Source organism: Schistocerca piceifrons, chromosome 2 (assembly GCF_021461385.2).
Source record: "Schistocerca piceifrons isolate TAMUIC-IGC-003096 chromosome 2, iqSchPice1.1, whole genome shotgun sequence".
Taxonomy (NCBI): Eukaryota; Metazoa; Arthropoda; class Insecta; order Orthoptera; family Acrididae; genus Schistocerca; species Schistocerca piceifrons.
In genome coordinates, this window is record NC_060139.1 from 171,985,847 (window position 1) to 172,005,218 (window position 19,372).

A 19,372-nucleotide genomic window follows, 5' to 3' on the forward strand; every position below is an offset into this window, starting at 1 on the left:
ACATAAATTGATCTAGCCATGCACATGGATGTATGTCATTCTTAGAATTGCGGAAGATCTTAAATTTCCGGACAGTCAAAAAGTGTTTATAATCAAAGTTTTCGTCTCGTGGCGACAAAGACCTACCGCGTCTGTCCCAGTCCCAATGACGATTGTTGTCAAGTTCGCGCGCCTGGCGCTCTCTTGTCGCATCCCGTAAATGAAACAAATTATTTTCTTCAAACCCCTCTGGTATCTGTGATTCTAAATTTCTTTTACTGTCCTTTCCTACTATTTCGCCTTCAATTTGTTTGACTTGCTTTCGTAATGCCTCAAATTCCCTTTTCACGCGTTCATTAAATTTTCCCTGATTTTCAGCATGCTTATTTATGTTCTGATACTCTTCAGTTTCTGCAAATGGCAATGGAGCTGTATCATCCGAATCTCTGTCCCTATGTAAACTAAGATTTGTCAATTTATCTGAAATCTCCTCAACTCTTTCCGATAAGTCACCTATTTGTTCTTTCTGTTTATTTACGTCTTCCGTAAGTGTCGCGACTCGGATTTCAGTATTGACACATTTGGTAGTTAACTGTTCATATTGTTGTGTTAGATTATTTATTCTGTCATTTGATACGGATTCCTCGATTCTCTCAAATATTTCTTTCTTATCGTTTGCACGTTGTAAATTTAACTCTGAAAATTTCTGTACTATCATGCGATCTCTTTCTTCCTGTTCTCTATCCTGTTCCCTTTGTCTAATCTCTACTGCAATTTAATCTATTATTGTGAGAATTCAAAATCGGTTGTACTTCTTCTCTGATTTCTTTCTTTAATTCATCTTTCATGTTTTTGAAGCATGTCCCTATTCGTGAGTCTAACCGTGTTTCCATTGTTTTCATCTCTGTTTCTAAACGTGTTGCCACTGTTTTTAATTCAGATCCCAAAGTTCCCATCTCTGTTTTAATTGTTCCAATCTCTGTTTTAAATTCAGATCGAAACTGCTCCATTGTTCCCCTATCTGTTTTTAATTCAGATCGTAACTGCTCCATTGTTCCCATTTGTAAGTCTAACCGAGATCCCAAATTTAATATAGCATCCATCAACTGCTCCATGTTAGCCGGTTCGAAATTCTTTTCGCCCCTAACATTTCCCGCAAAACTAACTTCCTTCTGCATAGCCATAAGGCTATCTGTGTTCGATACTATTCCAGAATCTTCTGTCGTTAATCTCAGATTCTGTGAATTTTCTGATTGAGAAAAATTTTGAAATGGTTCCGGACTGTCTTCCCGACTTATTAAATTATTTTCAACTCCATTATTCATCATACTGTTGTCCTGTGTTGGCGAGTTCGCCATGTCAACAATTTCATCATTCTCACTATTCAACATTTTCGCCTTTTTCATAGATCGCGTAATCATTTACAAAACATACATAAAATTCGTCACTGTACGAAAATTACACACAATGACTCTTTATCTCCAATAATACCATTTACATGAAAAGTTTCCCTCAAACACGATTAATCGAACAATTGAAATAATTGCACTAAATTGTCAAACCCGTAGACAAGACAACAATTTAAATTTTGAAAAATACCATTAGAAGAATGACAATTACCAAATCTACACATGCAATACAGACTACAATTACTAAACTCAAATTACTACAACAATACTACAGTCTACTATTTTTACAATCAGAAGAATCCAAGGGACGATCCGAAGCAGCGGTCGCCACGTGCATGGGGGCTTAATTAAATATGATTGAAAATATTTTTAGTTTTTCTTAGTAGCTGTAAGTCCGATTACGCTGTGTCTCGTAATCGGTTGGCCCTGACTAGTATTATTACGCTATCTCACTGCAAAGAACAACAACAAAGAATGAAATGAAAATTTTCATAAACACAGTTAATTAATTAAGTTCCCAGCAACTATAAAACCTACGAAACCAAAGCACAAGTATAACTGTTCTGTATGTGGGAGTGTGACTCAACGTACACATCTGGCACGGTTCTTTTCCAATAAGACAAGAATTTTTAAATACCAATTATACTGACGTGATAAAAGAAAATTAGAAAAACTATAATTACGCAAGAAAACCAGAATTCACTCTAATACAAGAACACAAACCAGATGCTTTGTTGACTGAACCTGTAATGACGCATTATTTCAGACACACAAATAATAAAAGAACATTGTGGTTTTTACCTTCATATATATTGACGAAATGCACTCTGATCATTACAATAACATCTGCTATCTCTCCCATCAAATAACTGGATAAAACATGGAACAAACACTCCTTACTACAACATCTCGACAAGCCTTGCCCACTAGCACATCTCAACACGAACCTTCTTCTACGAGCTCTGCCCACGCACTGACTAGTACGAGCTCTCGACAAGCACTGACTTCTACGAGCTCTCTCCTAGCACTGTGGAGGCGGCTTAACAATACTCTTTGGCGCAATCTCTGGCGCAGTGGCTCAGTGTAGCCACCTTTCACAGGACCTTAGGCAACTGTTCACTTTTTCTTATTTTTTTAGATAGTGTTGTGCCAGAAGGTAGTTCATAATTAAATCCACTTTGATCAGTGTGGCTGTATTTGGAAACTCGTAGTTTTCCGGAAAAACGGGACCCAGACTGACTAATATCTTGGTCTCCCTGTACATCTCTGCCTCTCATGAAAGCTGTGATGTGTCTACGACACCTTCTATTTTGTTTCTTGAGACGTACTATGAAATCTGCAGAACAATGAAGCTTTCTGTGTCCAATATCTCTTGCTTCTTGTATTGTCCAAAATTTCAGGTCAAGTAATGGACACAATATGCTTTATTCTTAAGTCGAATTTGGAGATATCAATCGCGTTATCGCCTATATAGTCGTTTCTGCATCCACTGCCCTATCCAGTATAACTTCATTTGAGCAGTCAAACTAACTTTCTTGTTTCTAAATAATCATATCTACCAAATATGATGCGAAAGTGTCGCCGCCCAGCCCTACACCATCTCCTGTTGGATAGCGCGTTCTCGACATGGATGCTGCAATATTTAACACGTTACAAAGATTAATGGTTTCGTTCAATTTTGCTATATATTTATGATGTACTGACACACTCGTACTAAACACAACTACTACATGCTAAGGTAACTGACGGTCTGGTGTATTGACTCCTCTCCTGCAAGAATGTTAGCCATGTTGTGTACGAAGCAAGAGCAACAGAAGCACACGCCGTCACAGACCTGGTTAGAAACGTGAGATGGGTCTGTGTCCAGAAGTTGAAATACAAGTTTCTGTACGAGCCAAGAGACATCCTTTCTGAGTACCACTGCAGTCAATATGATCCCAATGGGTACCGGGAAGGGTAAATTGTATTTCTAGAGAGCTCTGTGTTGTAATATTTTAGGTGACTCTTGAAGCAATTTCTTAATCTATTGATTAGCGACTCCATGGAGTGTCCTGTGCACCACGACCAGATAATGGATGTGCTTATAAGGAGAGACAGCATTGGTCGTATTTTTTGTTTTATTAACCGCAAAATAGTATCTTCTGCATTTTTCTGAATGATTTCTAGTCATGGAACACTCGCCTAGGAAGCACCGTCAACGATTTGTACCCCTTCCACATGTGCTAAGTAGGAGGAGAAAGAAGAAGAGGAACTTCACTGCCCTGACGTCTGTTTTCCGTACTAGATAAATTCCCAATCAAGATTAGAGTCCAGCCAAAGTATAAAACAACTGAGGACACTGACATCCAAAATATTATAGAAATAGCCGTGGACCATATCCTTGTCATACAGTTCTTGGTATAGGTCCTGCCTAAATTGTTCATTGTGTCTCCATCTGAATTAGTTGCCTTATAATCTGGGATTTGTAGTGAATTCGAGAAGTTCTTCGTGACATCATATAACATGAAAATTACCAATGATATTCTCGAATGCTGGTGGCCGACAATTAAGTGACATCAATAATTAAATGAAATTAAACACAAAAGGTTATGAGATTATCAGGTTGATGTATGAACGGAACAGATTCTAGTACCGTTTACACAAACCAAAACAAAATTACAAATCTCAGGATCAAATTGACTGGGCGTGGACACGACGCAGTTACTAACGAGAAGGATGAGAGAGGTAATCATCTGACCATTCAAGTATTCACTTCCTCGCGTCGTAGTGACGGCGGCGGTCACTGGTTATTTACGGCGCGTCGCTTGGAGCTGTGTGGTGCGAGTCGGCAGAACTTCCGGTAATCAGCGGCTGCGCAGTGAGTGCCAGGTAAGATCTCTGCGTTGTCAGCAAACCGCGGTGTCGGTAAAGCGGATGTTGGCGATGTATGGAAGCCGATCCCCCTCCCCAAAGTTCTCTCACCACCACGCTGTCTCGCCGACTCCCCACTTCACTCCTCATCCACCTGCCAGCCCAACGATTTCTCAGAACTTTCCTCCTCTCGGACTAAATTTTCAATGCCACCCAATGACTGATCGCCGGCCACGCCTCCCAGTGCTTAGTGGAAATTCCTTATCTTGCGTGGCCTCGAGTTTGACTCAGGAATTGGCGGCTTTCGCACGATTTCAGGTTCTTTCGATGATTTTCTGCAGTCCTAAGTTGTTGTGAGAGCAGCAACACAACACTTCTTTGCAACCCCTATATACGCGTAAGGCCTTGACAGACTCGTGTTTGGGCTGCGTCTCTGAGCCTGCTGGAGTCCGTCATCTATAAGGAGTGTCTTTACTGTCCAGAAATCATCATTTTAAGAAGCGAGGCCAGGGCGTCCGCCTAGCTACCCCCTGTGTAGTTGCAGAATGGGTCCAGTGTACGCTTTTCCGCCGTTCGCCGCATGGGATGCATGAGCACATAAAGATACCTAGAAAACAGTGTCTCCCTCCAAGTGAGAGGTGCTGCTGAGCGGTTTCCCTTGATTTCGTGTAGTCCATATAACGTGACTGACATGCGTTTCCTTCTTCATGACAATTCTCAGCTACACAATACAGGGACAACATAAGCTGTCATGTAGCGTTTCCGGTGAGATGTGTTTGGTCACCTACCATACAGACCGGACTTCGGTCCCTCTTATTTTAACCTCTTCGCTCAGATGAACCTCTGCCGTAGAGGGCAGGATTTGTACACAGACAACGAGCTGCAGGTCAGCGTAGTGAATTGTCAGAAGTCGTGCATTGTATGAAGAGGATATAGGAAAGCTGGTAAACGTAAATGTCGTGTGACTAAGGCCTTCCGTCGGGTAAACCGTTCACAGGGTGCTAGTCTTTCGATTTGACACCACTTCGTCGCCTTGGTCGTCGATGGAGAAAGCTGGTAGCAATGTACGACAAATGTATAAGTCGAATCATAGACGTGGATAAAGGTGTAGCTAAATGTCGCAAATAAAACAGTTTTGTTTCCATTTCGTGATCGATCCTGGGTTTAAAAGAATAGATATCGTATATGTAGATGCTGTAGTCTTAAAACAGAATACGGATGGAAACGTGCATATTTGCTGTACAAAGTATATGAAAAAGGATATATTATAAAATGGTTCAAATGGCTCGGATCACTATGCGACTTAACATCTGAGTTCATCAGTCCCGTAGAACTTAGAACTACTTAAACCTAACTAACCTAAGGTCATCACACACATCCATGCCCGAGGCAGGATTCGAACCTGCGACCGTAGCAGTCGTGCGGTTCCGGACTGAAGCGCGTAGAGCCGCTCAGTCACAGCGGCCGGTGGAAATATTACAATCTGAAAATATTTACAATAAATCTAAAGTTGTGACTCACTTTGAAAAACACCCAGTCTGTTAAAAAATTACACTCCTGGAAATTGAAATAAGAACACCGTGAATTCATTGTCCCAGGAAGAGGAAACTTTATTGACACATTCCTGGGGTCAGATACATCACATGATCACACTGACAGAACCAGAGGCACATAGACACAGGCAACAGAGCATGCACAATGTCGGTGCCCGCATCTCGTGGTCGTGCGGTAGCGTTCTCGCTTCCCACGCTCGGGTTCCCGGGTTCGATTCCCGGCGGGGTCAGGGATTTTCTCTGCCTCGTGATGGCTGGGTGTTGTGTGATGTCCTTAGGTTAGTTAGGTTTAAGTAGTTCTAAGTTCTAGGGGACTGATGACCATAGATGTTAAGTCCCATAGTGCTCAGAGCCATTTGAACCACAATGTCGGCACTAGTACAGTGTATATCCACCTTTCGCAGCAATGCAGGCTGCTATTCTCCCATGGAGACGATCGTAGAGATGCTGGATGTAGTCCTGTGGAACGGCTTGCCATGCCATTTCCACCTGGCGCCTCAGTTGGACCAGCGTTCGTGCTGGACGTGCAGACCGCGTGAGACGACGCTTCATCCAGTCCCAAACATGCTCAATGGGGGACAGATCCGGAGATCTTGCTGGCCAGGGTAGTTGACTTACACCTTCTAAAGCACGTTGGGTGGCACGGGATACATGCGGACGTGCATTGTCCTGTTGGAACAGCAAGTTCCCTTGCCGGTCTAGGAATGGTAGAACGATGGGTTCGATGACGGTTTGGATGTACCGTGCACTATTCAGTGTCCCCTCGACGATCACCAGTGGTGTACGGCCAGTGTAGGAGATCGCTCCCCACACCATGATGCCGGGTGTTGGCCCTGTGTGCCTCGGTCGTATGCAGTCCTGATTGTGGCGCTCACCTGCACGGCGCCAAACACGCATACGACCATCATTGGCACCAAGGCTGAAGCGACTCTCATCGCTGAAGACGACACGTCTCCATTCGTCCCTCCATTCACGCCTGTCGCGACACCACTGGAGGCGGGCTGCACGATGTTGGGGCGTGAGCGGAAGACGGCCTAACGGTGTGCGGGACCGTAGCCCAGCTTTATGGAGACGGTTGCGAATGGTCCTCGCCGATACCCCAGGAGCAACAGTGTCCCTAATTTGCTGGGAAGTGGCGGTGCGGTCCCCTACGGCACTGCGTAGTATCCTACGGTCTTGGCGTGCATCCGTGCGTCGCTGCGGTCCGGTCCCAGGTCGACGGGCACGAGCACCTTCCGCCGACCACTGGCGACAACATCGATGTACTGTGGAGACCTCATGCCCCACGTGTTGAGCAATTCGGCGGTACGTCCACCCGGCCTCCCGCATGCCCACTATACGCCCTCGCTCAAAGTCCGTCAACTGCACATACGGTTCACGTCCACGCTGTCGCGGCATGCTACCAGTGTTAAAGACTGCGATGGAGCTCCGTATGCCACGGCAAACTGGCTGACACTGACGGCGGCGGTGCACAAATGCTGCGCAGCTAGCGCCATTCGACGGCCAACACCGCGGTTCCTGGTGTGTCCGCTGTGCCGTGCGTGTGATCATTGCTTGTACAGCCCTCTCGCGGTGTCCGGAGCAAGTATGGTGGGTCTGACACACCGGTGTCAATGTGTTCTTTTTTCCATTTCCAGGAGTGTATTATTAAAGATAAGGTGCTTAAAGAAGTCTCCAGTCTTAGATATGCAGGTGAGTGCCACAATCAGGACTGCATACGACCGAGGCACACAGGGCCAACACCCGGCATCATGGTGTGGGGAGCGATCTCCTACACTGGCCGTACACCACTGGTGATCGTCGAGGGGACACTGAATAGTGCACGGTACATCCAAACCGTCATCGAACCCATCGTTCTACCATTCCTAGACCGGCAAGGGAACTTGCTGTTCCAACAGGACAATGCACGTCCGCATGTATCCCGTGCCACCCAACGTGCTCGAGAAGGTGTAAGTCAACTACCCTGGCCAGCAAGATCTCCGGGTCTGTCCCCCATTGAGCATGTTTGGGACTGGATGAAGCGTCGTCTCACGCGGTCTGCACGTCCAGCACGAACGCTGGTCCAACTGAGGCGCCAGGTGGAAATGGCATGGCAAGCCGTTCCACAGGACTACATCCAGCATCTCTACGATCGTCTCCATGGGAGAATAGCAGCCTGCATTGCTGCGAAAGGTGGATATACACTGTACTAGTGCCGACATTGTGCATGCTCTGTTGCCTGTGTCTATGTGCCTGTGGTTCTGTCAGTGTGATCATGTGATGTATCTGACCCCAGGAATGTGTCAATAAAGTTACCCCTTCCTGTGACAATGAATTCATGGTGTTCTTATTTCAATTTCCAGGAGTGTAGGTTCAGATATCAGCTTGTAAGTAGGCTGTTTGTTTTCTTATTGGTAACGCCACGTAGCGCTCTGTATGAAAAATGACTGGCTGTGCTGTGTGCAGTCTGTGACTAGTTTGCATTGTTGTGTGCCATTGTAGCGTTGGGCAGTTGGCTGTTAACAGCGCGTAGCGTTGCGCAGTTGGAGGTGAGCCGCCAGCAGTGGTGGATGTGGGGAGAGAAAAGGCGGAGTTTTGAAATTTGTAAGACTGGATGTTGGTTGGTTGGTTTGGGGAAGGAGACCAGACAGCGTGGTCATCGGTCTCATCGGATTAGGGAAGGATTGGGAAGGAAGTCGGCCGTGCCCTTTCAGAGGAACCATCCCGGCATTTGCCTGGAGTGATTTAGGGAAATCACGGAAAACCTAAATCAGGATGGCCGGACGCGGGATTGAACCGTCGTCCTCCCGTAGACTGGATGTCATGAACTGCTATATATATTATGACTATTAAGGTAAATACATTGTTTGTTCTCTATTAAAATCTTTCATTTGCTAACTATGCCAATCAGTAGTTAGTGCCTTCCGTAGTTTGAATCTTTTATTTAGTTGGCAGTAGTGTATTGCAGTAGTTCGAGTAACGAAGATTTTTGTGAGGTAAGTGATTTGTGAAAGGTATAGGTTAATGTTAGTCAGGGCCATTCTTTTGTAGGGATTATTGAAAGTCAGATTGCGTTGCGCTAAAAAAAAAATATTGTGTGTCAGGATAAGCACAGTCTTGTACAATTTTTCAAAAGGGGACATTTCATAAGTCGCCCCTTAGCCGAGGATACCTCACTGGAATCTTCTGATTTTTTCTTGTAGTTTGTGTAATTAGTGTAGATTTTGTTTATTGCTAGCTCGTAATTGTAGAGAGAATCTCCTTCGTAGTTGCAGTCTTTCATTGTTGTACAGTAAAACAGATGTGGCACGCATGTAAATTTGCACCAAGTATTTCGCAGCTTGCAATTAACTAGATATTATTTTCAGCGCTATATTAATGTGTTCTCTTATTTTCTGTGTTATCGTGTGAAATATTGTGACAATAATGGCGTGTGAAAAACGTATCACTAGGCTCCAAAGTAAACAGAGAAATAATAGTAACGACGAGCGTAGCTTACCAGCACCGCTGTGTAATGAATTAACAGACATTCAAAGTAGTAATTTGGTAACTGTGCAAAGGGAAATGGAGCGGGCGTCAAATAATGGTGTAGACAGTGAAACATTTAGTGAACAGGGAAGCATTATCGATCGATCGGTCGGCAACAGCTCGCCTCAGGAATTGGGAATGACAGAACACAATATTGAAAATACTGTAGACTCAGGTTTTGGGTCCTCACCGTTTTCTCAAATGAGTCAAGACACATTTTCCGCTTGTCAAAATGTGAATGTTGCCGGTGCAAATTCACTGCCGAAAAGCAGTTAGGAACATGTTTCAGACACCAGTGCATTTTTATTACAATTAATGCAACCAATGGGACAAAAGCTTCAAAAGTTAGACACAATGGAACTAAATTTTCAAAAGTTTGACACAATGGAACAACACCAGAGACAAACACAGCAACAGTTAGACGCAATGGAACAAAATCTTCACACCACGCTTGAACAAACACGTGAAGATTTAACTACTGAGTTACATAAAATCGAATCGAAATGTCATAAAGTCTGTAACGACGTAAAAACACAAATTTGTGAGCATTTTCAACCTATTTTTTCGCGGCATGAAAATGCATTACATAATCACGAAGCAGCCATAAAAGAACTGCAAATTATTGTTCATGAAAATCATGAGACCTTGCAAGCTAAAATTGACTCAGTTGCATCTACCGATTCGGTTACGCAACTTGCAAAAACTCAGGAAAACTTAAAGGACACAGAATATACTCTGAAACTTGGTTCAGAAAAACACACTGAAGAAATAAGTTCTCTATCGGAGAAAGTAGCCGAACTTTCGAATCAGTTCACTAACTTATCTACAAAGGAAATTAGTTAATTACCAGAGAAAGTAGTTGAACTTTCGGATCAGCTAAATAATTTATCTACGAAGGTAGATGATAATCTGAGTGACACAAAACCAGTAGTCTTTAATGACACAGAAGAGTGCGAACAAATTAGGAAATTCAAACAAAATCAGAATCAAATTAATACGCAACACCAAAGAGAAATCCGGGAAGTACAAGATCAGCTGACACAGGTAATACAAGAATTACGTATTTCAGAGGCCACTCGCGCTCCAATACGGGAAGAGGGACATAGAAATACAGAACAGCCACAAAATAATAACTCAGGGCACTTCGGAAATTATGAAAGAAATTGGCAAGGTACACCGAATTTTGAGATGGAACCGCCGAAACGACGTAACAATGACCGACATGCGACTCGCTGACATGATGATTTTGACTATAAGCTGTTCATTACTACACGTAATTTCAAAACATTTAAGAATTCTGGCAATGACATTCATCCACAAGCATGGCTCCATCAATTCTGTCATTGTTTTCCTCCCAACTGGTCATTAGAGCACAGATTAGAATTTATGTGTGGCTACTTAGAGAATGAACCAGTTGTAAGAATGCGATCGGTCATTCACGATTGTCACAGTGAAGGAGAATTTTACCATGCCTTCCTCTCAGCATATTGGCCTCAAACTACACAAGACAGAGTAAAACATAGCATCATAATGATGAAACATTTCGAACAATCTGAATTTTCCAGTCTTGTGAAATATTTTGAAGACCTGTTGCACAAGAATCAGTACCTGTCAAACCCATACAGCCCCTCAGAACTCATCCGCATTTGCTTAATCAAATTACCTGAACATTTACGACATATTATTTTGGCAGGACGTTGCAAAGACGACATTGAAGCTTTTCAGGGACTCTTACAAGAATTAGAAATTGACACTGACAATCACGGAACGCGAAGACAGGAACACAATAATTACAGGTCACATTCGTCGCAATTCTGCGATGAAAGAAATAATAACTGGACATGACAAGGCTATTCTCACAACACAAATCGTGACCAAAACAGACACCACCGGTATGACAACAGTTGGCACAGTAGTAATAACTACAGGGGAAGATCACCTCTCCACGGTAATGACTATCACAGAGACAATCAGAGAAACAGACAATATGGGAACCAAAATAAATATTATCAAGGGAAACAGAATAAATTTAGACGCAACAGACCAGCGCACAGTTATGATTCACGGAGAAGTTCTCCACCACGTGACCGACAAGAAAGAAACTATGGAATCTACCAACATGACGACAGACGATATGATCGTAACGACAGACCTGAATTGCATCAGAACTGGCGGGATTCAAACAGAGCAGGGCATTCTCGACAAGGTGAATTTGTAGAAGTTAGGTCTCCTAATCCCAATAACGACGCACGCCAACAAAGAGACAGACGACGACTCGCACCGTGGGCAGCCACATGCCCCGGCTGGCTCAGAGAAAAATAACATAGATGCTAACCTTGAGAAAAATTCCAGTATTCTTTACCGACGTATACCACATGATAATTGCGTTGAAGTTGAAACTCTGCGTACTAGGAAGAGTAAAGTATTGCACCACATTTCACATGTGAAACCTTTTAATGAGAGATAATCTGTTTTTTTTTTTAAATTTAGTCTTTACTATAAAATTTTTCACTTTACATTACTAGTATGCTTTGTCAGACTTAGAATCTGTTAACATGCAACAATGTTTGAAGTTAAATATCCAGTCAAGATCCAAGAGAACTTATTTAAACAGAAATTACGAATGCATTGTTGTTGTGAACAGACGACACAGTGTTATTGTGTGTGTGCATTCTTGCTTGTTAGTTGCACGATTACGTAGCGACTATAAGGCTCACATACTTTGAACATTTACCAGTACTGCTAATGAGATTTTAATGCAACATTTTGGTTTACTTGAAAATACATTCTGGATTTAAAGTACTTTCTGTGAGATACCAGATGACACAGTGGTTAGTTTATGTGACAGATGCATGATTTTATCACAACGCTACTAATGCGTGACAATTTACAATGTTGCTTTTGCGGTGTTTCTGTTTTATATCTGCACAGTTTTTCTGTATTATTCTGGAAAGTAAAACATGTTTTAGTAGTAACTTTTGTGGTATAGCTACAATGAGACAGCCTTTTCTGTAGCACAACAATACGTTACAGTGCAGTACTTTCTTCACCACAACAATAAGCGTAATAACTACGATATCTATACACAATGCATTTCACTTTTGTTTATCATGAGGTAAGTACATTGACTTCTGCAAAACTTAGCTTTCGGAGGACGATAACTACGAGACTTCCACAGAGATGGTCTTACAACATGTCGCAGAGTTTAGCGCTACAGTACACATATTTGAGTGATTAATTTCGCACTTAAAACATTTATTTATTAAGATATTTGAAGTACAATGATATAAGGGTTTTCCGTGATACATTTCATTCCATTGCTGTAATCTGTAACACCTGAGGGTATAATTACATTAATCCTCAGGGGGCTACATGCTTACTTTGTGTACCATGTGTGTGGCAAGCACAAGGATCCCTAGCTAATATGGTATTTGCTTATACAACTTTACGCATCGGTATCATATTTCTCCAACACAGAATTACACAGCTATCTGAATATTTAACAGAGAAACAAAGATTTTTTTATGTCAGTGACACATGTTTACGCAATTACACAGTAGGATAATTTCACACTCATGAAATTGTATTTTGTCTGTGCTTTGTTAACTGTTCATATTTTTTTTGGAACCATTGTGATACTATGAGAGCTTTGAATGATGTATTTGGTATGGGATCATGATTTTAAAGTACGTTTGAGGTAGATGACACTATTGAAATGAGCAGAGAATTTTTTTAGCTTTTGAAATTATTGGAGGAAGCTACGACGATTTTGAGAGTTGACTGAGGTGTTATGATGCTATTATTACGATGACTATGTGTATTATGCTGTTGTGGTATGTTTATGATCAACAAGCTGATGCTATATGAGTTATTTGAGTATGATGAAATATTGAAGAAGTGTCGACGAATAAGGTAAGGAACAATGAGTAGTGGTTAGAGACTCTGGTTTGTGAAAAAGGTTGTTGGAAACCAAGAATAGTACTTTAAGAGTTATGAAATGTATGTAAATGCATGAATGTATTACAATGCCAACGAAAATTTTTTTGGACTCTGTGATATCAATAGGATTTTGTTTCTACAGATTTGTAACGCAAATTCTTGACTTGTGAAATATTTTATATGAGACTGTCACTGTAGCGGACACTGCTGTTGTAAATATTTCCGTAAGAAAGTTAAGTGACCACCTGCACGTAATGCGTCATGGGCACCCAGCTGTGTCAGATGCCTGGAGAAAAAGCCATTAGTTTGTGCCTTTACAGAGGCACAGGTAGAAAAAAAAGGAGGCCATTATCCTTGCTATTGACATTCCTTTGTAGAAAGCATTGCAAATACGACACACTCAAACTTGAAAACATAAGATTATACTGTGGAGCTCTTAATTTATGATATTTACTAAAATGCCTAATGAAACGATGAGAAACATTTCACGGCTATTGTCTTGCTAGTTGAGAGAAATGCCATATGGCTTGCTTTATGTATTTATTTAGTCATTTTGTTTAATATCTATTTTCTAGCTGCACTGCAGCATTGGTTAAAATAAAATTTAATAGATGTACTAATATAAATATTTTATGCCTACAGATCCAGTAAATAATTTTATGATCTATTCAAAAAAACGAAGGAGCCAAAAAAGACATTTCCCTTCACAGGAATTGCATACAGAATTTTCTTTTCAACTACTTGGCAATTTTTTTGGTAGAATAACTTCTTGTGGTGCACCACTTTAATTACATAGACATTAAGATGTGAATATACATTTCCCTTGTCAGCATTGTTGTCTTTAATGTAATATTTTTCCTGCTTGAGCTATGTCATGTTTAGATATAAGTTATAGCATTTGCTGCTGCTGCTTGCGAGGCATAGTGCTACTAAATTTCACTTTACATTACTCTGTTAAGCCAGTTTTACTAAGAATTTATTTTTCTTTTTTTGCAGCGCATTGCCTTATATTAGTTGTAATATTGCATTTGCTTTGCTAATTTATGCTGCTTGCTGTGCCATTTGTATTTTTTATCATTGCTTTTTGTGTTAATTGTTTTGTGCTGCTGCACTGTCTCGACACTTGTAGCTGAACCTTTACGAGCGTTGTGTGCTGCTGCATTGCCTCGTCCCTTAATTTAGCATGTGAGCTCAGTAGATTTAAGTTAGCTTAAGAGGGGATAGACTATATAAGAAACTAACTATGATGGATTGGAAGAAATGCATTGAGAAGCTATAAGAAAATGGTTTGGCCGAAGAAGTAGTGTACAGTGGAGAAAAAATATTTTTGAAAGAGGATGTGAACAGAATACAGAAAGCATGCTTGGATAGGATTTTTTTGGTGGAAACAAATGTTGAAATAAGAAAAAGAAGATCTATGGAATGAAGTTTTGGGTTGGACTGCAGTACTAAATGTTACACTGAAAACGAACCCTGTCCTTTCCTTTTGTGATATCCCACTATGTGTTTGTGTACCCTTGTGTATTTGTTTTCTTCCTGTCTTTTGTACTGTTTCATAGAATTTTTTTCTCTTCTAATACTAAGCTACATTCACTACGATGAGGAATACTGTTATCCTCAAATATAACTGGCATTAATAATATGTTATTTGCTTTGTAAAGATGTTTAGACATTATTTATTCTGTTTTGTTTTAATGCTCATGTGTGAAGTTGATGTTTCAAAATTTATTCTGATCTTTTATGTCTCTACTTATCTCATAATTCCTGTCACACTGATGTATATGTTTATTTCTATTGTTTTGTAAAGCCTGTATTACTACAAATATTATCTGTATTGTTATGTTTTTAATGATGTATTTTGTACCTATGTTATTGTATTCTTATGTTATAAAATCGTAATTGGCACCAGTTCTTCAAATTAAGTAACTTGTAAGTTCCATTTCACTGCACACGTTTCTATTGGTCATACTATATGGACAATATGTGAGAAGTAGGAACTGTTAGTGTTTGCACGTGTGTTAACAATTCATCAAGGGACTGGGTAACAGCATTGCTGGTTCTAAGTACAATTCAAAAAACTTTGTGAGTGCACTAGTGGTGGTTATGGACTTGCTATATTATCCGCAAGACTCTTCAATGGTGATTGTGCACCTGCACAGTCACAACAGATGGCTGCTGACCATCTCTACAAGGACTACAGTGGGTCTGCATCTTTGATGACCCAACAATACCATTATTTCTACAAGGACTACAGTGGGTCTACACCTTTGCTGACTCGCCAGTACCATTATTTCAACAGGAACTGCAGTGGGTCTGCATCTCTGGTGGCCCACCAATACCACAATCTCTACCAGGACTACAGTGGGTCTGCCCCTCTGGTGGCCCACCAATAACGTAATCTCTACCAGGACTACAGTGGGTCTACTCTGTGATGACCTACCTACCAATATTCTTCAAAACGTCGAATGACTATGCTGTGGGTTTGCTCTGTTGTGACCCATTACCTGTCTGCATGTCAAGAGTAAGCATTGTCTTTCTGTTGCAAGGACAACACTACTTCTTCAAGACTGCATGGAAATCCACTACTTCCTTGTGCATTGTCTTTTACTGCTCAGACTTTGAGAAAAGAAATGGCAGTTTTACTGTGATGAATGATCAGGACTGTCTTTATGGACTGTGAGAAAATTTTAGTTTTTGACCAACATTGTATTAATACGTGTGTGAATTTGATATCTTTCTTACTGTAATTATGAAAAAAATTTTCAAATCTGTATTGGCCAGTGCCCAAAACAATTTGTAAAATTTTTTGTGGGGAGCATAGGGGCTATGTAAGTAGGCTCTGTATGAAAAATGACTGGCTGTGCTATGTGCAGTCTGTGGCTAGTTTGCATTGTTGTGTGCCATTGTAGCGTTGGGCAGTTAGCTGTTAACAGCGTGTAGCGTTGTGCAGTGGTGGATGTGGGGAGAGAAAAGGCAGAGTTTTGAAATTTGTAAGACTGGATGTCATGAACTGCTGTATATATTATGACTATTAAGGTAAATACATTGTTTGTTCTCTATTAAAATCTTTCATTTGCTAACTATGCCTATCAGTAGTTAGTGCCTTCCGTAGTTTGAATCTTTTATTTAGCTGGCAGTAGTGGTGCTCGCTGTATTGCAGTAGTTCGAGTAACGAAAGTTTTGTAAGTGATTTGTGAAAGGTATAGGTTAATGTTAGTCAGGGCCATTCTTTTGTAGGGATTATTGAAAGTCAAATTGCGTTGCGCTAAAAAAAAATATTGTGTGTCAGGATAAGCGCAGTCTTGTATAATTGTTCAAAAGGGGACGTTTCATAAGCTTAAATAACCATAACCATGTACAGAACAATATCAATAAATTTCAGAACATATGTCGAACTATAAGCAATACTTTGAAGTACAAGACAAGGAAAAAAAAATTAATGTTTACAAAACTATGGCTATGCCTTTCTTGTTTATGATGTGAACCTTGGACTGAGAAGAAAGACAGACAAAAGCAACATGCAACAGATGGAAATGAGATTTTTAAGATCTGTCAAATTTTGCTCAAGGAGGGATCCTATAAGAAATGAGAACATGTAAGCTCGATTAGAAATACGATGGCGTAATTAGTACATCTGGATTCTGGTCTGATGACGGGATTTGACACCTAAGGGATAGTAGATGTAATGATAATGGTTTCAACGTCTTCCGCCACCAGATAGCGTAGTGGCGTAGCCACCAAATCGCCATCTGCTTCTACCCTTTATTAGGGACTGATCACAGCCAGAAGGTCAGCGGCTCGTGGTCTTGCGGTAGCGTTCTCGCTTCCCGCGCACGGGGTCCCGGGTTCGATTCCCGGTGGGGTCAGGGATTTTCTCTGGCTCGAGATGACTGGGTGTTGTGTGTCTTTCATCATCATCTCATCCTCATTCCCTCGCAAGTCGCTGTAGTGGCGTTAAAGACCTTGTGGAGCGGTGGCCGAACAGCCCTGCAAGGGGCCAGAAGGCTCAGTAGGCGTAAACGTGTGAAGCAAGCAGCCAACCGTACCACGCAGGCGGCTTCCTACACCCAAATGAGCGAGTTTGAAAGGGGTCAAATTGCATTCTTCCGAGTGGCGGGACGATCCTTTCGGAGACTGCCGCAGGAGTTGGATGTGCTGCGTCTGTTGTGTAATGATGCTGGTATCAGTGGTGGCATGAAGATTCTCACACTCTTAGACGAGATTCTGGAAGTCCACGCATCACAGACGCCCGCCAGGGTCGTCGTACTGTAAGGGCAGCAGTGGCAGGTCGAACAGCTACCGCAGCGTAGGTAAGAGATCTTGTGAGCCCACACGTGTCACCACGAACGGTTGCATACTGGTTATTACCAGGGGGAGTATGGGCACGCACACGTCTAGTCCGTCTTCCACTCACGCCACAGCGTCGACGTGCACGGCTCGCAATATGTAGTCAGAGGATCACTTGGAAGACGGTGCTGCACTAGTATTAGTCTTAGTCATAGGAAAGGGAAATTTTGTTAATATTCAGTAAAGGCGCGGTTGGGTGATGAAGTCTGGGGCCGCTAGCAGCATGTGATAATAGTCACCAGCCATTAGGGTAAACATGGCACAGAGCTGCAGCGGTGTATTGCACGTACCATTTGTTTGGAGTGAAGCAACAGCGAGGCAGGGAACTGCAGCGTTGCTTTATGTTATTGTGATATATGAGGCGAGGCAGTAGGCCAGAGCCGGGAGTGGCGATTTGTAAGTGGCTGACATAAGGGAATTTGCTCCTGCCATAGTTTCTGTCTCTCTCTGACACTACGCCAGAAGCAAGGGGAGAAACAGTATAAATAGTCAGGCACTTTTAGCTTGAGGGGCGTGCCAGGTCATTCGAGAGTCGGGTCGGACCTGTGCTGTTATACGCCTATAGGGGCCAATGTGGCAGTGATGTCGTAAATATTGTGTGTAAACCTGTACTTTGTTTCTATGTACTTCTTCGGGCTGTATTCCGCCTCCAGGAACACAACACCGGGGCGAGACGGAATGGCAGCCTGGTACTTGGAGAATGCACCGTCTGCCTGAAGGATGGCAGTGACAGCGGTCTGCAGCCGGTCCAGGACGGGCCACGTTCGCTTCCAACTTGGCGTACCAGGGTCCGGGCGAGCCGTACGCTGCAGCAGGTGCGGCAGCGCTGCCGCAGGGCCAGGGACGGCAGCTGGTGATGCCATCCAGCAAGCACCCTAGAGGCAAGTTGTGGCAAGGCATCTAGGAGGGCGCGGGTTCGAGTCTAGTCCTGTCCTGGGAGCAACAGCGGTCGAGGGCCACAGGTGACCAGTACAACCACCTTCTTCCCATGGACGGACAGAGCAGGCCAAACGGCGTGGAGGGCAGCGGGGACCAGGGACTGTAACATTTTCCGGAATCGCAGGCAGTAGAGTGGGGCCTGTCGCTACGCCTTGCCAGGTGGCGACCGAGCGAGCGTGGCTGACTTCCATCGTCGGGCGGCCTTCATGACCACAGCAGCGGTGTCGGCAGTCGGCAGTCCAGGAGTGCTGAGACGGCTGGACTTGCGGAACGGCGCGCAGGCAGCATGCCGACATTACGCTTCTGTAAACTAGCTGAATACAGGAATACTTCCGAATACCGGTGTATCACTCTGCACTGCCCCTTGACGGTATTGAAATTGCTCGGCTTCCTGATGAGAAGCAGCGCGGTGGGCCTCAGATTCAGTTCGGCCAACTGGAGTCCCAGGTTCGACCATCAACGGGCTGCAGCAACGGAATGGCGCCCCATGTTCTTCAGCGATGAAAGCAAATTACGCCTGCACGCAAGTGATAGTCGTTTGCGCGTACGACGTAAACCTGACGAGCGCTGTCTTGTAGAGTGCCTAAGTCCTAGATACACCGGTCCCACTCCAGGACTTATGGTCTGGTGTGCGATACGCTACAACTCTCGTTCTTCTTTGGTATTTCTGGAGGGGACACTAACCAGCGTTCGGTAAATGCTGAATGTTGTTAGACTCTGTCTTTTACCGTTCTTGCTATAGAAAAGTGATACGCTGTTCCAGCAGGATAATGCTCGTCCACACAGTGCCGGTGAAACTCAAGGTGCTCTGCAGCAACTTTCCTGGCCAGCACACTCTCAGGACTTGTC